At 44.3% G+C, this 20,298-nt stretch overlaps 1 pseudogene; it reads left to right on the forward strand.

Annotated features, from left to right (window-relative positions):
* Positions 1 to 20,298, forward strand: part of LOC135564923 (trinucleotide repeat-containing gene 18 protein-like) — a 151,269-nt pseudogene that overhangs the window by 110,324 nt on the left and 20,647 nt on the right.

A 20,298-nucleotide genomic window follows, 5' to 3' on the forward strand; every position in this document is an offset into this window, starting at 1 on the left:
AATAGGGAATAGGGGTAGTGAATAGGGAATAGGGGTAGTGAATAGGGTAGTGAATAGGGGTAGGAATAGGGGTAGTGAATAGGGAATAGGGTAGGGAATAGGGGTAGTGTGTAGGGAATAGGGGTAGTGTATAGGGAATAGGGGTAGTGTGTAGGGAATAGGGGTAGTGAATAGGGAATAGGGGTAGTGTATAGGGGTAGTGAATAGGAATAGGGGTAGTGAATAGGGGAATAGGGAATAGGGGTAGTGTATAGGGAATAGGGGTAGTGTATAGGGAATAGGGGTAGTGTATAGGGAATAGGGGTAGTGTGTAGGGAATAGGGGTAGTGTATAGGGAATAGGGGTAGTGTGTAGGGAATAGGGGTAGTGTGTAGGGAATAGGGGTAGTGTGTAGGGAATAGGGGTAGTGTGTAGGGAATAGGGGTAGTGAATAGGGGTAGTGGTAGGGAATAGGGGTAGTGAGTAGGGAATAGGGGTAGTGTGTTGGGAATAGGGGTAGTGTGTTGGGAATAGGGGTAGTGTGTTGGGAATAGGGGTAGTGAATAGGGAATAGGGGTAGTGAATAGGCAATAGGGGTAGTGAATAGGGAATAGGGGTAGTGTATAGGAATAGGGTAGTGTATAGGCAATAGGGGTAGTGAATAGGGGGGTAGTGAATAGGGAATAGGGGTAGTGAATAGGAATAGGGGTAGTGAATAGGGAATAGGGGTAGTGAATAGGGAATAGGGGTAGTGTGTAGGGAATAGGGTAATGAATAGGGTAGTGTATAGGGGTAGTGAATAGGGAATAGGGTTTGTGTATAGGGAATAGGGGTAGTGTATAGGGGTAGTGTGTAGGGAATAGGGGTAGTGTATAGGGAATAGGGGTAGTGTGTAGGGAATAGGGGTAGTGTGTAGGGAATAGGGGTAGTGTGTAGGGAATAGGGGTAGTGTATAGGGAATAGGGGTAGTGTATAGGGAATAGGGGTAGTGTGTAGGGAATAGGGGTAGTGTGTAGGGAATAGGGGTAGTGTGTAGGAATAGGGGTAGTGTGTAGGGAATAGGGGTAGTGTGTAGGGAATAGGGGTAGTGTGTAGGGAATAGGGGTAGTGTGTAGGGGAATAGGGGTAGGGAATAGGGGTAGGGAATAGGGGTAGTGAATAGGGAATAGGGGTAGTGAATAGGGAATAGGGGTAGGGGAATAGGGGTAGTTTATAAGGAATAGGGTAGTGTATAGGGAATAGGGGTAGTGAATAGGGAATAGGGGTAGTGTATAGGGAATAGGGGTAGTGAGTAGGGAATAGGGGTAGTGTGTAGGGAATAGGGGTAGTGAGTAGGGAATAGGGGTAGTGAATAGGGAATAGGGGTAGGGAATAGGGGTAGTTTATAAGGAATAGGGGTAGTGTATAGGGAATAGGGGTAGTGAATAGGGAATAGGGGTAGTGTATAGGGAATAGGGGTAGTGAGTAGGGAATAGGGGTAGTGTGTAGGGAATAGGGGTAGTGTGTAGGGAATAGGGGTAATGTATAGGGAATAGGGGTAGTGTATAGAGGTAGTGTGTAGGGAATAGGGGTAGTGAATAGGGAATAGGGGTTTGTGTATAGGGAATAGGGGTAGTGTATAGGGGTAGTGTGTAGGGAATAGGGGTAGTGTATAGGGGGTAGTGTGTAGGGAATAGGGGTAGTGAGTAGGGAATAGGGGTAGTGAATAGGGAATAGGGGTAGTGAATAGGGAATAGGGGTAGTGAATAGGGAATAGGGGTAGTGTATAGGGGTAGTAGTGTAGGGAATAGGGGTAGTGAATAGGGAATAGGGGTAGTGAATAGGGAATAGGGGTAGTGAATAGGGAATAGGGGTAGTGAATAGGGGAATAGGGGTAGTGTATAGGGGTAGTGTGTAGGGAATAGGGGTAGTGAATAGGGAATAGGGGGTAGTGTATAGGGAATAGGGGTAGTGTATAGGGATAGTGTATAGGGAATAGGGGTAGTGTATAGGAATAGGGAATAGGGGTAGTGAATAGGGAATAGGGGTAGTGAATAGGGGTAGTGAATAGGGAATAGGGGTAGTGAATAGGGGTAGTGAATAGGGAATAGGGGTAGTGAATAGGGGTAGTGAATAGGGAATAGGGGTAGTGTATAGGGGTAGTGAATAGGGAATAGGGGTAGTGTGTAGGGAATAGGGGTAGTGTGTAGGGAATAGGGGTAGTGTGTGTAGGGAATAGGGGTAGTGTATAGGCAATAGGGGTAGTGAATAGGCAATAGGGGTAGTGAATAGGGAATAGGGGTAGTGAATAGGGAATAGGGGTAGTGTGTAGGGAATAGGGGTAGGGTGTAGGGAATAGGGGTAGTGTGTAGGGAATAGGGGTAGTGTGTAGGGAATAGGGGTAGTGTGTAGGGAATAGGGGTAGTGTATAGGGAATAGGGGTAGTGTATAGGCAATAGGGGTAGTGAATAGGGAATAGGGGTAGTGAATAGGGAATAGGGGTAGTGAATAGTGTAATGTAAATGGGTAGGGTGTAAGGAATAGGGGTAGTATGTAGGGAATAGGGGTAGGGTGTAGGGAATAGGGGTAGTGTATAGGGAATAGGGGTAGTGTATAGGGAATAGGGGTATGGTGTAGGGAATAGGGGTAGTGAATAGGGAATAGGGGTAGTGAATAGTGTAATGTAAATGGGTAGGGTGTAAGGAATAGGGGTAGTATGTAGGGAATAGGGGTAGTATATCTGTCTGTTATGTCTGCCTGCCTGTCTGTCTGCTAGACACTACTGCCTGTCTGTCTGCCTGCTAGACAGCTCTGTCTGTCTGTCTACTATACATCTCTGTCTGTCTGTCTGTTATGTCTGCCTGCCTGTCTGTCTGCTAGACACTACTGCCTGTCTGTCTGTCTGCTAGACACTACTGCCTGTCTGTCTGTCCTGTCTGTCTGCCTGTCTGCTAGACAGCTCTGTCTGTCTGTCTGTCTGCTGGACAGCTCTGTCTGTCTGTCTGCTGGACAGCTCTGTCTGTCTGTCTGCTAGACAGCTCTGTCTGTCTGTCTGCTAGACAGCTCTGTCTGTCTGTCTGCTAGACAGCTCTGTATGTCTGTCTGTCTGTCTGTCTGCTAGACAGCTCTGTCTGTCTGTCTGTCTGCTAGACAGCTCTGTCTGTCTGTCTGTCTGCTAGACAGCTCTGTCTGTCTGTCTGTCTGCTAGACAGCTCTGTCTGTCTGTCTGTCTGCTAGACAGCTCTGTCTGTCTGTCTGTCTGCTAGACAGCTCTGTCTGTCTGTCTGTCTGCTAGACAGCTCTGTCTGTCTGTCTGTCTGTTCTGTCTGTCTGTTCTTTCTGTCTGTCTGCTAGCAGTATACTAACTACAGAGGAATTGGGTACATTTCCCCCTCTTTCCCTTACCCCCCCTCTATCCCTCACCCCCCCTAATACTGCAGTAATACTACAGTAATACTGCAGTAATGCTACAGTAATGCTACAGTAATGCTACAGTAATGCTACAGTAATACTACAGTAATACTACAGTAATACTGCAGTAATGCTACAGTAATACTACAGTAAGGCTACAGTAATACTGCAGTAATACTACAATAATGCTACAGTAATACTACAGTAATACTACAGTAATGCTACAGTAATACTACAGTAATGCTACAGTGATACTACAGTAATGCTACAGTAATGCTACAGTGATACTACAGTAATACTACAGTGATACTACAGTAATGCTACAGTGATACTACAGTAATACTACAGTAATACTGCAGTAATACTACAGACATACCTGATGTTGGCGTTCCACTCTGTGATCCTGAGAGTCAATAATCTCTGTCACAGAGTCCTCCACTGAGGAGGACGATGATGAGGAAGAGTCGTCGTGCTCCGAGGGGAGTGAGCTGGAGGAGAGTGGGTTGGGCCTGCTGGCCAGGTTCGCAGCCAGCGCCCTCCCGGTTAACCCCGTCCCCCTGCCCCGTCTCCACGACAACAAACACCGTAGCAGGCAAAGCATTCTGGGTAAGCGAAAGAGATTTGGACGTGTGAATTCCATTGTAAGGTGTGTGTCCTCTAGGTTCTGGTTCTGACCCGTGTGTGTGTCCTCTAGGTTCTGGTTCTGACCCGTGTGTGTGTGCCCTCTCTAGGTTCTGGTTCTGACCCGTGTGTGTGTCCTCTAGGTTCTGGTTCTGACCTGTGTGTGTGTCCTCTAGGTTCTGGTTCTGACCTGTGTGTGTGTGTCCTCTAGGTTCTGGTTCTGACCCGTGTGTGTGTCCTCTAGGTTCTGGTTCTGACCTGTGTGTGTGTGTCCTCTAGGTTCTGGTTCTGGTTCTGACCTGTGTGTGTGTGTCCTCTAGGTTCTGGTTCTGACCCGTGTGTGTGTGTGTGTCCTCTAGGTTCTGGTTCTGACCTGTGTGTGTCCTCTAGGTTCTGGTTCTGGTTCTGACCCGTGTGTGTGTGTCCTCTAGGTTCTGGTTCTGACCCGTGTGTGTGTCCTCTAGGTTCTGGTTCTGACCTGTGTGTGTCCTCTAGGTTCTGGTTCTGACCTGTGTGTGTGTGTCCTCTAGATTCTGGTTCTGACCTGTTAGTGTGTGTGTGTGTCCTCTAGGTTCTGGTTCTGACCTGTGTGTGTGTCCTCTAGGTTCTGGTTCTGACCCGTGTGTGTGTGTGTCCTCTAGGTTCTGGTTCTGACCTGTTAGTGTGTGTGTGTGTCCTCTAGGTTCTGGTTCTGACCTGTGTGTGTGTCCTCTAGGTTCTGGTTCTGACCTGTGTGTGTGTGTGTCCTCTAGGTTCTGGTTCTGACCCGTGTGTGTGTGTGTCCTCTAGGTTCTGGTTCTGACCTGTTAGTGTGTGTGTGTGTCCTCTAGGTTCTGGTTCTGACCTGTGTGTGTGTCCTCTAGGTTCTGGTTCTGACCTGTGTGTGTGTGTCCTCTAGGTTCTGGTTCTGACCTGTGTGTGTGTCCTCTAGGTTCTGGTTCTGACCTGTGTGTGTGTCCTCTAGGTTCTGGTTCTGACCTGTGTGTGTGTGTGTCCTCTCTAGGTTCTGGTTCTGACCTGTGTGTGTGTCCTCTAGGTTCTGGTTCTGACCTGTGTGTGTGTCCTCTAGGTTCTGGTTCTGACCTGTGTGTGTGTCCTCTAGGTTCTGGTCCTGTGTGTGTGTCCTCTAGGTTCTGGTTCTGACCTGTTAGTGTGTGTGTGTGTCCTCTAGGTTCTGGTTCTGACCTGTTAGTGTGTGTGTGTGTCCTCTAGGTTCTGGTTCTGACCTGTTAGTGTGTGTGTGTGTGTGTGTGTGTGTGTGTGTCCGTGTCCTCTAGGTTCTGGTTCTGACCTGTTAGTGTGTGTGTGTCCTCTAGGTTCTGGTTCTGACCTGTGTGTGTGTCCTCTAGGTTCTGGTTCTGACCTGTGTGTGTGTGTGTGTGTCCTCTAGGTTCTGGTTCTGACCTGTTAGTGTGTGTGTGTCCTCTAGGTTCTGGTTCTGACCTGTGTGTGTGTATGTCCTCTAGGTTCTGGTTCTGACCTGTGTGTGTCCTCTAGGTTCTGGTTCTGACCTGTGTGTGTCCTCTAGGTTCTGGTTCTGACCCGTGTGTGTCCTCTAGGTTCTGGTTCTGACCCGTGTCTGAGGAAGTTCCCCTCTAGGTTCTGGTTCTGACCTGTGTGTGTGTGTGTGTGTCCCCTCTAGGTTCTGGTTCTGACCCTGTCTGAGGCCTCCCCTCAGGTTCTGGTTCTGACCTGTGTGTGTCCTCTAGGTTCTGGTTCTGACCCGTGTCTGTTCCCCTCTAGGTTCTGGTTCTGACCCGTGTCTGTGTGTGTGTCCTCTAGGTTCTGGTTCTGACCTGTGTGTGTGGTCTCTAGGTTCTGGTTCTGACCCGTGTCTGAGGCAGTTCCCCTCTAGGTTCTGGTTCTGACCTGTGTGTGTGTCCTCTAGGTTCTGGTTCTGACCCGTGTCTGAGGAAGTTCCCCTCTAGGTTCTGGTTCTGACCTGTGTGTGTGTCCTCTAGGTTCTGGTTCTGACCCGTGTCTGAGGAAGTTCCCCTCAGGTTCTGGTTCTGACCTGTGTGTGTGTGTCCTCTAGGTTCTGGTTCTGACCCGTGTCTGAGGAAGTTCCCTCTAGGTTCTGGTTCTGACCCGTGTGTGTGTGTGTGTGTCCTCTAGGTTCTGGTTCTGACCTGTGTGTGTGGTCTCTAGGTTCTGGTTCTGACCCGTGTCTGAGGCAGTTCCCCTCTAGGTTCTGGTTCTGACCCGTGTGTGTGTCCTCTAGGTTCTGGTTCTGACCCGTGTCTGAGGAAGTTCCCCTCTCTGCTCCACGGAAACGCTCCGCTCCCGAACTCCCCTGTTACCCCGGCAACGCGCCACGGCGACCACACTAGCAACGAGACCTCGCCGGTCAAACGCAAACCTCGCCCATCTCCTCGGTCGCCCCGGAGATTCACCTTTGACCCCGCCGGGGACTGGGGAGGGGCTAGCGAGGAGGAGGGATGGACACGCAGACGCAGCGAGAGGATTTTCCTTCATGATGCCTCCACCAATCAGATCTCTCCCTCCAGCAAAGACCCTCCAATCAGCACTAAACCCGCCCCCAGACCTAAAACCACACCCAGGGACGGGAAAGACTGGAAGGTGAGTCGGTCTGTCCTCTCTGGTCTGTCCTCTCTGGTCTGTCCTCTCTGGTCTGTCCTCTCTGGTCTGTCCTCTCTGGTCTGTCCTCTGTGGGTCTGTCTGGTCTGTCCTCTCGGGTCTGTCCTCTCCGGTCTGTCCTCTCCGGTCTGTCCTCTCGGGTCTGTCCTCTCGGGTCTGTCCTCTCTGGTCTGTCCTCTCTGGTCTGTCCTCTCTGGTCGGTCCTCTCTGGTCGGTCCTCTCTGGTCTGTCCTCTCTGGTCTGTCCTCTCGGGTCTGTCCTCTCGGGTCTGTCCTCTCGGCCTGTCCTCTCGGGTCTGTCCTCTCTGGTCTGTCCTCTCCGGTCTGTCCTCTCCGGTCTGTCCTTTCGGGTCTGTCCTCTCTGGTCTGTCCTTTCGGGTCTGTCCTCTCTGGTCTGTCCTGTTTCGGGTCTGTCTGTCTCGGGTCTGTCCTCTCGGGTCTGTCCTCTCTGGTCGGTCCTCTCTGGTCGGTCCTCTCTGGTCTGTCCTCTCTGGTCTGTCCTCTCGGGTCTGTCCTCTCGGGTCTGTCCTCTCGGCCTGTCCTCTCGGGTCTGTCCATCTTTCTAGTGTGTTTATGATGGTGTGATGGTGTGTGTGTGATGGTGTGCGTGTGTGATGGTGTGCGTGTGTGATGGTGTGCGTGTGTGATGGTGTGTGTGTGTGATGGTGTGTGTGTGTGATGGTGTGTGTGTGTGATGGTGTGTGTGTGTGATGGTGTGTGTGTGTGATGGTGTGTGTGTGTGATGGTGTGTGTGTGTGATGGTGTGTGTGTTCTAACTTGCTTGTTTCTCTGTGTGTGTGTTAAACAGAAGAAGAGGCTGAAGGACTCTCCCCTGACCCCGCCCTCTCTGTCTAGTCCAATCACAGAGAGCCCGGTAGCCCCTCCCCTCAGCCCTGCACGCAGAGCCAATCAAAGCCAAGGCTAAACCCGAGAGGTCTGTGCACTGCTGCGTTCAAGCCTCTTAAAATGATCCTTCTCGTGTGTTACATAGAACTGCCTCTCAGATATGACAACTCTGTGTGTGTGTGTGTGTGTGTGTGTGTGTGTGTGTGTGTGTGTGTGTGTGTGTCTCTGTGTGTGTGTGGGACTCTGTGTGTGTGTCTCTGTGTGTGTGTGTGTGTGTGTGTGTGTGTGTGTGTGTGTGTGTGTGTGTGTGTGTGACTCTGTGTGTGTGTGTGTGACTCTGTGTGTGTGTGTGACTCTGTGTGTGTGTGTGTGACTGTGTGTGTGTGTGTGTGTGTGACTCTGTGTGTGTGTGTGTGTGTGTGACTCTGTGTGTGTGTGTGTGTGTGTGTGACTGTGTGTGTGTGTGTGTGTGTGTGTGTGTGACTCTCTGTGTGTGTGTGTGTGTGTGTGTGTGTGTGTGTGACTCTCTGTGTGTGTGTGTGTGTGACTCTCTGTGTGTGTGTGACTCTCTGTGTGTGTGTGACTCTCTGTGTGTGTGTGTGTGTGTGTGTGTTTTCAACAGGCTCGTGGAGCGATCAGTAGGCTGATGAAGAGTATGGAGGCTGATGAAGACTTCGAACCCAGTCAGGACAGCAGCTTCTCTGAAGACGATGGACCTCCTCCGTCACACAGCAGTCTGGCTGAGAGGACCCTGTCGTCTGGTTAGTTGACTGGTTATGTAGATATCAGTCTGGCTGAGAGGACCCTGTCGTCTGGTTAGTTGACTGGTTATGTAGATATCAGTCTGGCTGAGAGGACCCTGTCGTCTGGTTAGTTGACTGGTTATGTAGATATCAGTCTGGCTGAGAGGACTCTGTCGTCTGGTTAGTTTACTGGTTATGTAGATATCAGTCTGGCTGAGAGGACCCTGTCGTCTGGTTAGTTGACTGGTTATGTAGATATCAGTCTGGCTGAGAGGACCCTGTCGTCTGGTTAGTTGACTGGTTATGTATATATCAGTCTGGCTGAGAGGACCCTGTCGTCTGGTTAGTTGACTGGTTATGTAGATATCAGTCTGGCTGAGAGGACCCTGTCGTCTGGTTAGTGGACTGGTTATGTAGATATCAGTCTGGCTGAGAGGACCCTGTCGTCTGGTTAGTTGACTGGTTATGTAGATATCAGTCTGGCTGAGAGGACCCTGTCGTCTGGTTAGTTGACTGGTTATGTAGATATCAGTCTGGCTGAGAGGACCCTGTCGTCTGGTTAGTTGACTGGTTATGTAGATATCAGTCTGGCTGAGAGGACCCTGTCGTCCTGGTTAGTTGACTGGTTATGTAGATATCGGTCTGGCTGAGAGGACCCTGTCGTCTGGTTAGTTGACTGGTTATGTAGATACTGGTTGTGTAGATATCAGTCTGGCTGAGAGGACCCTGTCGTCTGGTTAGTGGACTGGTTATGTAGATATCAGTCTGGCTGAGAGGACCCTGTCGTCTGGTTAGTGGACTGGTTATGTAGATATCAGTCTGGCTGAGAGGACCCTGTCGTCTGGTTAGTGGACTGGTTATGTAGATATCAGTCTGGCTGAGAGGACCCTGTCGTCTGGTTAGTTGACTGGTTATGTAGATACGTTGGTGTGTAGATATCAGTCTGGCTGAGAGGACCCTGTCGTCTGGTTAGTGGACTGGTTATGTAGATACGATTGGTGTGTAGATATCAGTCTGGCTGAGAGGACCCTGTCGTCTGGTTAGTTGACTGGTTATGTAGATATCAGTCTGGCTGAGAGGACCCTGTCGTCTGGTTAGTTGACTGGTTATGTAGATATCAGTCTGGCTGAGAGGACCCTGTCGTCTGGTTAGTTGACTGGTTATGTAGATATCAGTCTGGCTGAGAGGACCCTGTCGTCTGGTTAGTTGACTGGTTATGTAGATATCAGTCTGGCTGAGAGGACTCTGTCGTCTGGTTAGTTGACTGGTTATGTAGATACGTTGGTGTGTAGATATCAGTCTGGCTGAGAGGACCCTGTCGTCTGGTTAGTTGACTGGTTATGTAGATATCAGTCTGGCTGAGAGGGCTCTGTCGTCTGGTTAGTTGACTGGTTATGTAGATACGTTGGTGTGTAGATATCAGTCTGGCTGAGAGGACCCTGTCGTCTGGTTAGTTGACTGGTTATGTAGATATCAGTCTGGCTGAGAGGACTCTGTCGTCTGGTTAGTGGACTGGTTATGTAGATATCAGTCTGGCTGAGAGGACTCTGTCGTCTGGTTAGTTGACTGGTTATGTAGATACGTTGGTGTGTAGATATCAGTCTGGCTGAGAGGACCCTGTCGTCTGGTTAGTTGACTGGTTATGTAGATATCAGTCTGGCTGAGAGGACTCTGTCGTCTGGTTAGTGGACTGGTTATGTAGATATCAGTCTGGCTGAGAGGACTCTGTCGTCTGGTTAGTTGACTGGTTATGTAGATACGTTGGTGTGTAGATATCAGTCTGGCTGAGAGGACTCTGTCGTCTGGTTAGTTGACTGGTTATGTAGATACGTTGGTGTGTATAAATTGTTGTTGTGTCATTATGGGGTATTGTGATGTCATTATGGGGTATTGTGATGTCATTATGGGGTAGTGTGATGTCATTATGGGGTATTGGGATGTCATTATGGGGTATTGTGATGTCATTATGGGGTATTGTGATGTCATTATGGGGTATTGGGATGTCATTATGGGGTATTGTGATGTCATTATGGGGTATTGTGTGTAGATTGATGTGGTAAAACATTTTATTTTAATACATTTTAGAATCAGGCTGTAATGTAATAAATGCACTGTGTTAGTGTATATATTGATGCGTTGATATATTGATTGGTGTATATTGATTGGTGTATATTGATTGGTGTATATTGATTGGTGTATATTGATTGATATATTGATTGGTGTATATTGATTGATATATTGATTGTATATTATTGTATATTCATTGGTGTGGTGTATATTGATTGGTGTATATTGATTGGTGTATATTGATTTGGTGATATATTGATTGATATATTGATTGGTGTATATTGATTGGATTGTATATTGATTGGTGTATATTGATTGGTGTATATTGATTGGTTTATATTGATTGGTGTATATTGATTGATATATTGATTGGTGTATATTGATTGGTGTATATTGATTGGTGTATATTGATTCATATATTGATTGGTGTATATTGATTGGTGTATATTGATTCATATATTGATTGGTGTATATTGATTGGTATATTGATTGGTGTATATTGATTGATATATTGATTGGTGTATATTGATTGGTGTATATTGATTGGTGTATATTGATTGGTGTATATTGATTGGTGTATATTGATTGGTGTATATTGATTGATATATTGATTGGTGTATATTGATTCATATATTGATTGATATATTGATTGGTGTATATTGATTGGTTTATATTGATTGGTTTATATTGATTGGTGTATATTGATTGGTGTATATTGATTGATATATTGATTGGTGTATATTGATTGGTGTATATTGATTGGTGTATATTGATTGGTGTATATTGATTGGTGTATATTGATTGGTGTATATTGATTGGTTTATATTGATTGGTGTATATTGATTGGTGTATATTGATTGATATATTGATTGATTGATATATTGATTGGTGTATATTGATTGGTGTATATATATATTGATTGGTGTATATTGATTGGTGTATATTGATTGTATATTGATTGTATATTGATTGGTGTATATTGATTGGTGTATATTGATTGGTGTATATTGATTTGTATATATTGATTGATATATTGATTGTATATTGATTGATTGGTGTATATTATTGGTGTATATTGATTGGTGTATATTGATTGTATATTAATTGTATATTGATTGGTGTATATTGATTGGTGTATATTGATTGGTGTATATTGATTGGTGTATATTGATTGGATTGATATATTGATTTGTATATTGATTGTATATTGATTGGTGTATATTGATTGGTGTATATTGATTGATATATTGATTGATATATGATTGATATTGATTGTATATTGATTGTATATTGATTGATATATTGATTGGTGCAAACAATATTGTATATTGATTGGTTTATATTGATTCATATATATTGATTGATTGGTGTATATTGATTGGTTTATATTGATTGGTGTATATTGATTGGTGTATATTGATTGGTGTATATTGATTGGTGTATATTGATTGGTGATTATATTGATTGTATATTGATTGGTTTATATTGATTGATATATTGATTGGTGTATATTGATTGGTTTATATTGATTGGTGTATATTGATTGGTGTATATATTGATATATTTGGTGTATATTGATTGGTATATTTATATTGATTGTATATTGATTGATATATTGATTGGTGTATATTGATTGGTGTATATTGATTGTGTATATTGATTGGTGTATATTGATTTGATATATTGATTGGTGTATATTGATATATTGATTGGTGTATATTGATTGGTGTATATTGATTGGTGTATATTGATTGGTGTATATTGATTGGTGTATATTGATTGGTGTATATTGATTGATATATTGATTGGTGTATATTGATTGGATATATTGATTGGTGTATATTGATTGATATATTGATTGTATATTGATTGTATATTGATTGGTGTATATTGATTGATTGGTGTATATTGATTGGTGTATATTGGTGTATATTGATTGGTTTATCAAATCAAATCAAATCAAATTTATTTATATAGATTGGTACATCAGCTGATATCTCAAAGTGCTGTACAGAAACCCAGCCTAAAACCCCAAACAGCAAACAATGATTGTAAAAGCACGGTGTATATTGATTGGTTTATATTGATTCATATATTGATTGGTGTATATTGATTGATATATTGATTGGTGTATATTGATTGGTTTATATTGATTGGTGTATATTGATTCATATATTGATTGGTGTATATTGATTGGTGTATATTGATTGGTGTATATTGATTGGTTTATATTGATTGATATATTGATTGGTGTATATTGATTGGTGTATATTGATTCATATATTGATTGGTGTATATTGATTGGTTTATATTGATTGGTTTATATTGATTGGTGTATATTGATTGGTGTATATTGATTGGTGTATATTGATTGATATATTGATTGGTGTATATTGATTGGTGTATATTGATTGGTGTATTGATTGGTTTATTGCTATATTGATCCAGCTCCGGTCCAGTGTGTGTTAGATAAAGACTCTCTTCAGGATGGTCTGAGGGTTCTGATCCCCATGGATGATCAGCTGCTGTATGCTGGACACGTCAACACGGTACACTCCCCGGACATGTGAGTACACGCACTACGCACCACACAGGGTAGACACGATGTAAGTTACCTCATTTATGTCCCGATAAACTCTGCCCTGAATGCCTCTGTTGATCCTACTGCTATTGTAGACAGTAATCCATGTGCCTTTGTGCCAGAGTAATACTGTTCTGATACTGCATCACAGAAAAGTGCTCAAAAAATAGGATGTTCTTTGTTGGAAGCTCCTACATAATAATCCAGGTAGAATCAGGAATTCCCCAGGGCAGCTGTCTAGGCCCCTTACTGGTAGAATCAGGAATTCCCCAGGGCAGCTGTCTAGGCCCCTTACTGGTAGAATCAGGAATTCCCCAGGGCAGCTGTCTAGGCCCCTTACTGGTAGAATCAGGAATTCCCCAGGGCAGCTGTCTAGGCCCCTTACTGGTAGAATCAGGAATTCCCCAGGCACCTTACTGGTAGAATCAGGAATTCCCCAGGGCAGCTGTCTAGGCCCCTTACTGGTAGAATCAGGAATTCCCCAGGGCAGCTGTCTAGGCCCCTTACTGTTCTAAGCCATATTTATACTGTTATCACTGAGGTGGTGTGTCCTAGTAGGAAGTCCACTGTGTGCAGCTCACCCTGCACTAACATAAATAACATGAGCATGTCTACTTCTGCTGAGCTTCCCAGTAAAGCAATGAAAACAAGCAAGCATCACAGAAACGTTATTTTTATTTTTAAATAGCCCACGTTAACATATGTCGCTTAAGTAACCAGGTTCATGAAGTCAATAACTTGCTAGTAACATTAATATTCTGACTATCTCTGAAACTCACTTAGATAATACCTTAACCTCTTCAGTCGACCCTCTACTTTTTTGAACATTCTGTTAAAAATCGCGCAACATTTCAGCGCCCTGCTACTCATGCCAGGAATATAGTATATGCATTTGCTTAGTCTGTGTGGATAGAAACACTCAGACGTTTAAAAAAACTGGTTAAATCACTGCTGTGGCTTTACCAGAACGGCATTTACATCGAAAAGCACAGGAAAAACTGATCACTGAAAATGGGAAAATATATCCATGCGCTACTTGAACCCATTGATAAAGGTGAACCACATTTAATTGACTGAGGTTGCAGTACCTACAGCTTCCACACGGTGTCTAGAGTCTTGTCATTTCCCTTCGAGTTTTTTCTTGGTCAAACACATGCAGGGCACCGTATTTCCTTAGGTCTAGGACCGGATATTTTCGTTGAGTTTCTAGTAGGACATTTTTCCAGACGGACAGCTAATGATCTTTACACGCCTCCTGATGAATTTTATCGCTTATTAACGTTTACTAATACCTAAAGTTGCATTACAAACGTATTTCGAAGTGTTTTGTGAAAGTTTATCGTCGACTTTTTGAATTTAAAAATTACGTTACGTTTTGAAACAATGTTTTTTCGTTTATCACACAGTCTACATATAACGATATCTAGGCTTTATATGGACCGATTTAATCGAAATAAAGACCCAAATAGTGTTTATGGGACATCTAGGAGTGCCAACAAAGAAGATGGTGAAAGGTAATGAATGTTTTCTATTTTATTGTGCGGTTTGTGTAACGCCGAAATGCTAATTATTTTGTTTACGTCCCCTGTGGGTCTTTTGGGGTGTTGCATGCTATCAGATAATAGCTTCTCATGCTGGAAAAGCATTTTAAAAATCTGGGTTGCCTGGATTCACAACGAGTGTAGCTTTAATTCGATACCCTGCATGTGTATTTTAATGAACTTTTGAGTTTTAACTAATACTATTAGCATTTAGCGTAGCGCATTTGCATTTCCAGAGCTCTAGTTGGGACGCAAGCGTCCCGAGTAGAAGCAACAGGTTAAGTAACAAGGTTCATGAAGTCAATAACTTGCTAGTAAACAGATAACATTCATATTTTGACTATCTCTGAAACTCACTTAGATAAATACCTTTGATGATACAGTCGTAGCGATACACGGTTATAACATGTACAGAAAAAAGACAGGAATGACAAAGGTGGAGGTGTTGCTGTTTATATTCAGAACCACATTCCTGTAAAGATTAGAGAGGATCTCAAGTTAAATACTGTTGAAGTCATATGGTTCATCTGCCTCACCTAAAGTCCCTTCTGGTGGGAAGCTGCTATAGACCAGTCAGTATCTGGATAATGTTAAATACTGTTGAGGTAATATGGCTACAGGTTCATCTGCCTCACCTAAAGCCCATTCTGGTGGGAAGCTGCTATAGACCAGTCAGTATCTGGATCATGTTAAATACTGTTGTAGTAATATGACTACAGGTTCATCTGCCTCACCTAAAGCCCATTCTGGAGGGAAGCTGCTATAGACCAGTCAGTATCTGGATAATGTTAAATACTGTTGTAGTAATATGGCTACAGGTTCATCTGCCTCACCTAAAGCCCATTCTGAGGGAAGCTGCTATAGACCAGTCAGTATCTGGATCATGTTAAATACTGTTGTAGTAATATGACTACAGGTTCATCTGCCTCACCTAAAGCCCATTCTGGAGGGAAGCTGCTATAGACCAGTCAGTATCTGGATAATGTTAAATACTGTTGTAGTAATATGGCTACAGGTTCATCTGCCTCACCTAAAGCCCATTCTGGTGGGAAGCTGCTATAGACCAGTCAGTATCTGGATAATGTTAAATACTGTTGTAGTAATATGGCTACAGGTTCATCTGCCTCCCCTAAAGCCCATTCTGGTGGGAAGCTGCTATAGACCAGTCAGTATCTGGATAATGTTAAATACTGTTGTAGTAATATGGCTACAGGTTCATCTGCCTCACCTAAAGCCCATTCTGGTGGGAAGCTGCTATAGACAGTCAGTATCTGGATAATGTTAAATACTGTTGTAGTAATATGGCTACAGGTTCATCTGCCTCACCTAAAGCCCATTCTGGAGGGAAGCTGCTATAGACCAGTCAGTATCTGGATAATGTTAAATACTGTTGTAGTAATATGACTACAGGTTCATCTGTCTCACCTAAAGCCCATTCTGGTGGGAAGCTGCTATAGACCAGTCAGTATCTGGATAATGTTAAATACTGTTGAAGTAATATGGCTACAGGTTCATCTGCCTCACCTAAAGCCCATTCTGGTGGGAAGCTGCTATAGACCAGTCAGTATCTGGATAATGTTAAATACTGGTGAAGTAATATGGCTTCAGGTTCATCTGCCTCCCTAAAGCCCATTCTGGTGGGAAGCTGCTATAGACCAGTCAGTATCTGGATAATGTTAAATACTGTGAAGTAATATGGCTACAGGTTCATCTGCCTCACCTAAAGCCCATTCTGGTGGGAAGCTGCTATAGACCAGTCAGTATCTGGATAATGTTAAATACTGTTGAGGTAATATGGCTACAGGTTCATCTGCCTCACCTAAAGCCCATTCTGGTGGGAAGCTGCTATAGACCAGTCAGTATCTGGATAATGTTAAATACTGTTGTAGTAATATGACTACAGGTTCATCTGCCTCACCTAAAGCCCATTCTGGTGGGAAGCTGCTATAGACCAGTCAGTATCTGGATAATGTTAAATACTGTTGTAGTAATATGACTACAGGTTCATCTGCCTCACCTAAAGCCCATTCTGGTGGGAAGCTGCTATAGACCAGTCAGTATCTGGATAATGTTAAATACTGTTGAAGTAATATGGCTACAGGTTCATCTGCCTCACCTAAAGCCCATTCTGGTGGGAAGCTGCTATAGACCACCAAGTGCAAACAGTCAGTGTCTGGATAATGTTAAATACTGTTGAAGTAATATGGCTACAGGTTCATCTGCCTCACCTAAAGCCCATTCTGGTGGAAGCTGCTATAGACCAGTCAGTATCTGGATAATGTTAAATACTGTTGAAGTAATATGGCTACAGGTTCATCTGCCTCACCTAAAGCCCATTCTGGTGGGAAGCTGCTATAGACCAGTCAGTATCTGGATAATGTTAAATACTGTTGTAGTAATATGGCTACAGGTTCATCTGCCTCACCTAAAGCCCATTCTGGTGGGAAGCTGCTATAGACCAGTCAGTATCTAGATAATGTTAAATACTGTTGTAGTAATATGGCTACAGGTTCATCTGCCTCCCCTAAAGCCCCATTCTGGTGGGAAGCTGCTATAGACCACCAAGTGCTAACAGTCAGTATCTGGATAATGTTAAATACTGTTGTAGTAATATGGCTACAGGTCCATCTGCCTCACCTAAAGTCCCTTCTGGTGGGAAGCTGCTATAGACAGTCAGTATCTGGATAATGTTAAATACTGTTGTAGTAATATGGCTACAGGTTCATCTGCCTCCCCTAAAGCCCCATTCTGGTGGGAAGCTGCTATAGACCACCAAGTGCTAACAGTCAGTATCTGGATAATGTTAAATACTGTTGTAGTAATATGGCTACAGGTTCATCTGTCTCACCTAAAGCCCATTCTGGAGGGAAGCTGCTATAGACCAGTCAGTATCTGGATAATGTTAAATACTGTTGAGGTAATATGGCTACAGGTTCATCTGCCTCACCTAAAGCCCATTCTGGTGGGAAGCTACTATAGACCACCAAGTGCTAACAGTCAATATCTGGATAATGTTAAATACTGTTGAAGTTAATATGGCTACAGGTTCATCTGCCTCCCCTAAAGCCCATTCTGGTGGGAAGCTGCTATAGACCAGTCAGTATCTGGATAATGTTAAATACTGTTGTAGTAATATGGCTACAGGTTCATCTGCCTCACCTAAAGCCCATTCTGGTGGGAAGCTGCTATAGACCAGTCAGTATCTGGATAATGTTAAATACTGTTGTAGTAATATGGCTACAGGTTCATCTGCTTCACCTAAAGCCCATTCTGGTGGGAAGCTGCTATAGACCACCAAGTGCTAACAGTCAATATCTGGATAATGTTAAATACTGTTGAAGTTAATATGGCTACAGGTTCATCTGCCTCACCTAAAGCCCATTCTGGTGGGAAGCTGCTATAGACCAGTCAGTATCTGGATAATGTTAAATACTGTTGAGGTAATATGGCTACAGGTTCATCTGCCTCACCTAAAGCCCATTCTGGTGGGAAGCTGCTATAGACCAGTCAGTATCTGGATAATGTTAAATACTGTTGAAGTCATATGGCTACAGGTTCATCTGCCTCACCTAAAGCCCATTCTGGTGGGAAGCTGCTATAGACCACCAAGCGCTAACAGTCAGTATGTGGATAATGTTAAATACTGTTGAAGTCATATGGCTACATGTTCATCTGCCTCACCTAAAGCCCATTCTGGTGGGAAGCTGCTATAGACCACCAAGTGCTAACAGTCAGTATCTGGATAGTATGTGTGAAATTCTTGATAATGTCCACTACTGGTCAAACGTTTTAGAACACCGACTCACTCAAGGGGTTTTCTTTATTTTTTACTATTTTCTACATTGTAAAATAACAGTGAAGACATCAAACCTAGGAAATAACACATATGGAATCATGTAGTAACCAACAAAGATCGTTAAACAAATTAAAATATATTTCATATTTTATATTCTTCAAGTATCCACCCTTTGCCTTGATGACACACACTCTTGGCATTCTCTCAACCAGCTTCATGACGTAGTCACCTGGAATGCATTTCAATTAACAGGTGTGCCTTCTTTATAGTTAATTTGTGGAAGTTCTTTCCTTCTTAATGCATTTGAGTCAATCAGTTGTGTTGTGACAAGGTAGGGGTGGTGGACAGAAGATATCCTTATTTGGTTAAAGACCAAGTCCATATTATGGCAAGACCAGCTCAAATAAACAAAGAGAAACGACAGTCCATCATTACTTTAAGACATGAAGGTCAGTCAATCTGGAACATTTTAAAGTTTCTTCAAGTGCAGTCGCAAAAACCATCAAGCGCTGTGTTGTGAAATGTTTTAAACTCACAGATATAAATGTCTTAATGTTGCTGGACCCCAGGAAGAGTAGCTGCTGCCTTGACAGGAACTAATGGGGATCCATAATAAACCCCAGGAAGAGTAGCTGCTGCCTTGACAGGAACTAATGGGGATCCATAATAAACCCCAGGAAGAGTAGCTGCTGCCTTGGCAGGAACTAATGGGGAACCATAATAAACCCCAGGAAGAGTAGCTGCTGCCTTGACAGGAACTAATGGGGATCCATAATAAACCCCAGGAAGAGTAGCTGCTGCCTTGACAGGAACTAATGGGGATCCATAATAAACCCCAGGAAGAGTAGCTGCTGCCTTGGCAGGAACCAATAGGGTCCATAATAAACCCCAGGAAGAGTAGCTGCTGCCTTGGCAGGAACTAATGGGGATCCATAATAAACCCCGGGAAGAGTAGCTGCTGCCTTGGCAGGAACTAATGGGGATCCATAATAAACCCCAGGAAGAGTAGCTGCTGCCTTGGCAGGAACTAATGGGGATCCATAATAAACCCCAGGAAGAGTAGCTGCTGCCTTGGCAGGAACTAATGGGGATCCATAATAAACCCCAGGAAGAGTAGCTGCTGCCTTGGCAGGAACTAATGGGGATCCATAATAAACCCCAGGAAGAGTAGCTGCTGCCTTGACAGGAACTAATGGGGATCCATAATAAACCCCAGGAAGAGTAGCTGCTGCCTTGACAGGAACTAATGGGGATCCATAATAAACCCCAGGAAGAGTAGCTGCTGCCTTGATAGGAACTAATGGGGATCCATAATAAATACAAATGCAAATACACTCCCTGACCCTGACCTCTGTTCTGTAGTTACAGTGTGGTGGTGGAGGGGGAGAGAGGAACAGACCTCATATCTACTGTCTGGAACAACTCCTGACCCCTGACCTCTGTTCTGTAGTTACAGTGTGGTGGTGGAGAGAGGGAACAGACCTCATATCTACTGTCTGGAACAACTCCTGACCACTGACCTCTGTTCTGTAGTTACAGTGTGGTGGTGGAGGGGGAGAGAGGGAACAGACCTCATATCTACTGTCTGGAACAACTCCTGACCCCTGACCTCTGTTCTGTAGTTACAGTGTGGTGGTGGAGGGGGAGAGAGGGAACAGACCTCATATCTACTGTCTGAACAACTCCTGACCCCTGACCTCTGTTCTGTAGTTACAGTGTGGTGGTGGAGGGGGAGAGAGGGAACAGACCTCATATCTACTGTCTGGAACAACTCCTGACCCCTGACCTCTGTTCTGTAGTTACAGTGTGGTGGTGGAGGGGGAGAGAGGTGAACAGACCTCATATCTACTGTCTAGAACAACTCCTGACCCCTGACCTCTGTTCTGTAGTTACAGTGTGGTGGTGGAGGGGGAGAGAGGTGAACAGACCTCATATCTACTGTCTGGAACAACTCCTGACCCCTGACCTCTGTTCTGTAGTTACAGTGTGGTGGTGGAGGGGGAGAGAGGGAACAGACCTCATATCTACTGTCTGGAACAACTCCTGACCCCTGACCTCTGTTCTGTAGTTACAGTGTGATGGTGGAGGGGGGGAGAGAGGTGAACAGACCTCATATCTACTGTCTGGAACAACTCCT

Source organism: Oncorhynchus nerka, linkage group LG26 (genome assembly GCF_034236695.1).
Source record: "Oncorhynchus nerka isolate Pitt River linkage group LG26, Oner_Uvic_2.0, whole genome shotgun sequence".
Classification (NCBI taxonomy): domain Eukaryota; kingdom Metazoa; phylum Chordata; class Actinopteri; order Salmoniformes; family Salmonidae; genus Oncorhynchus; species Oncorhynchus nerka.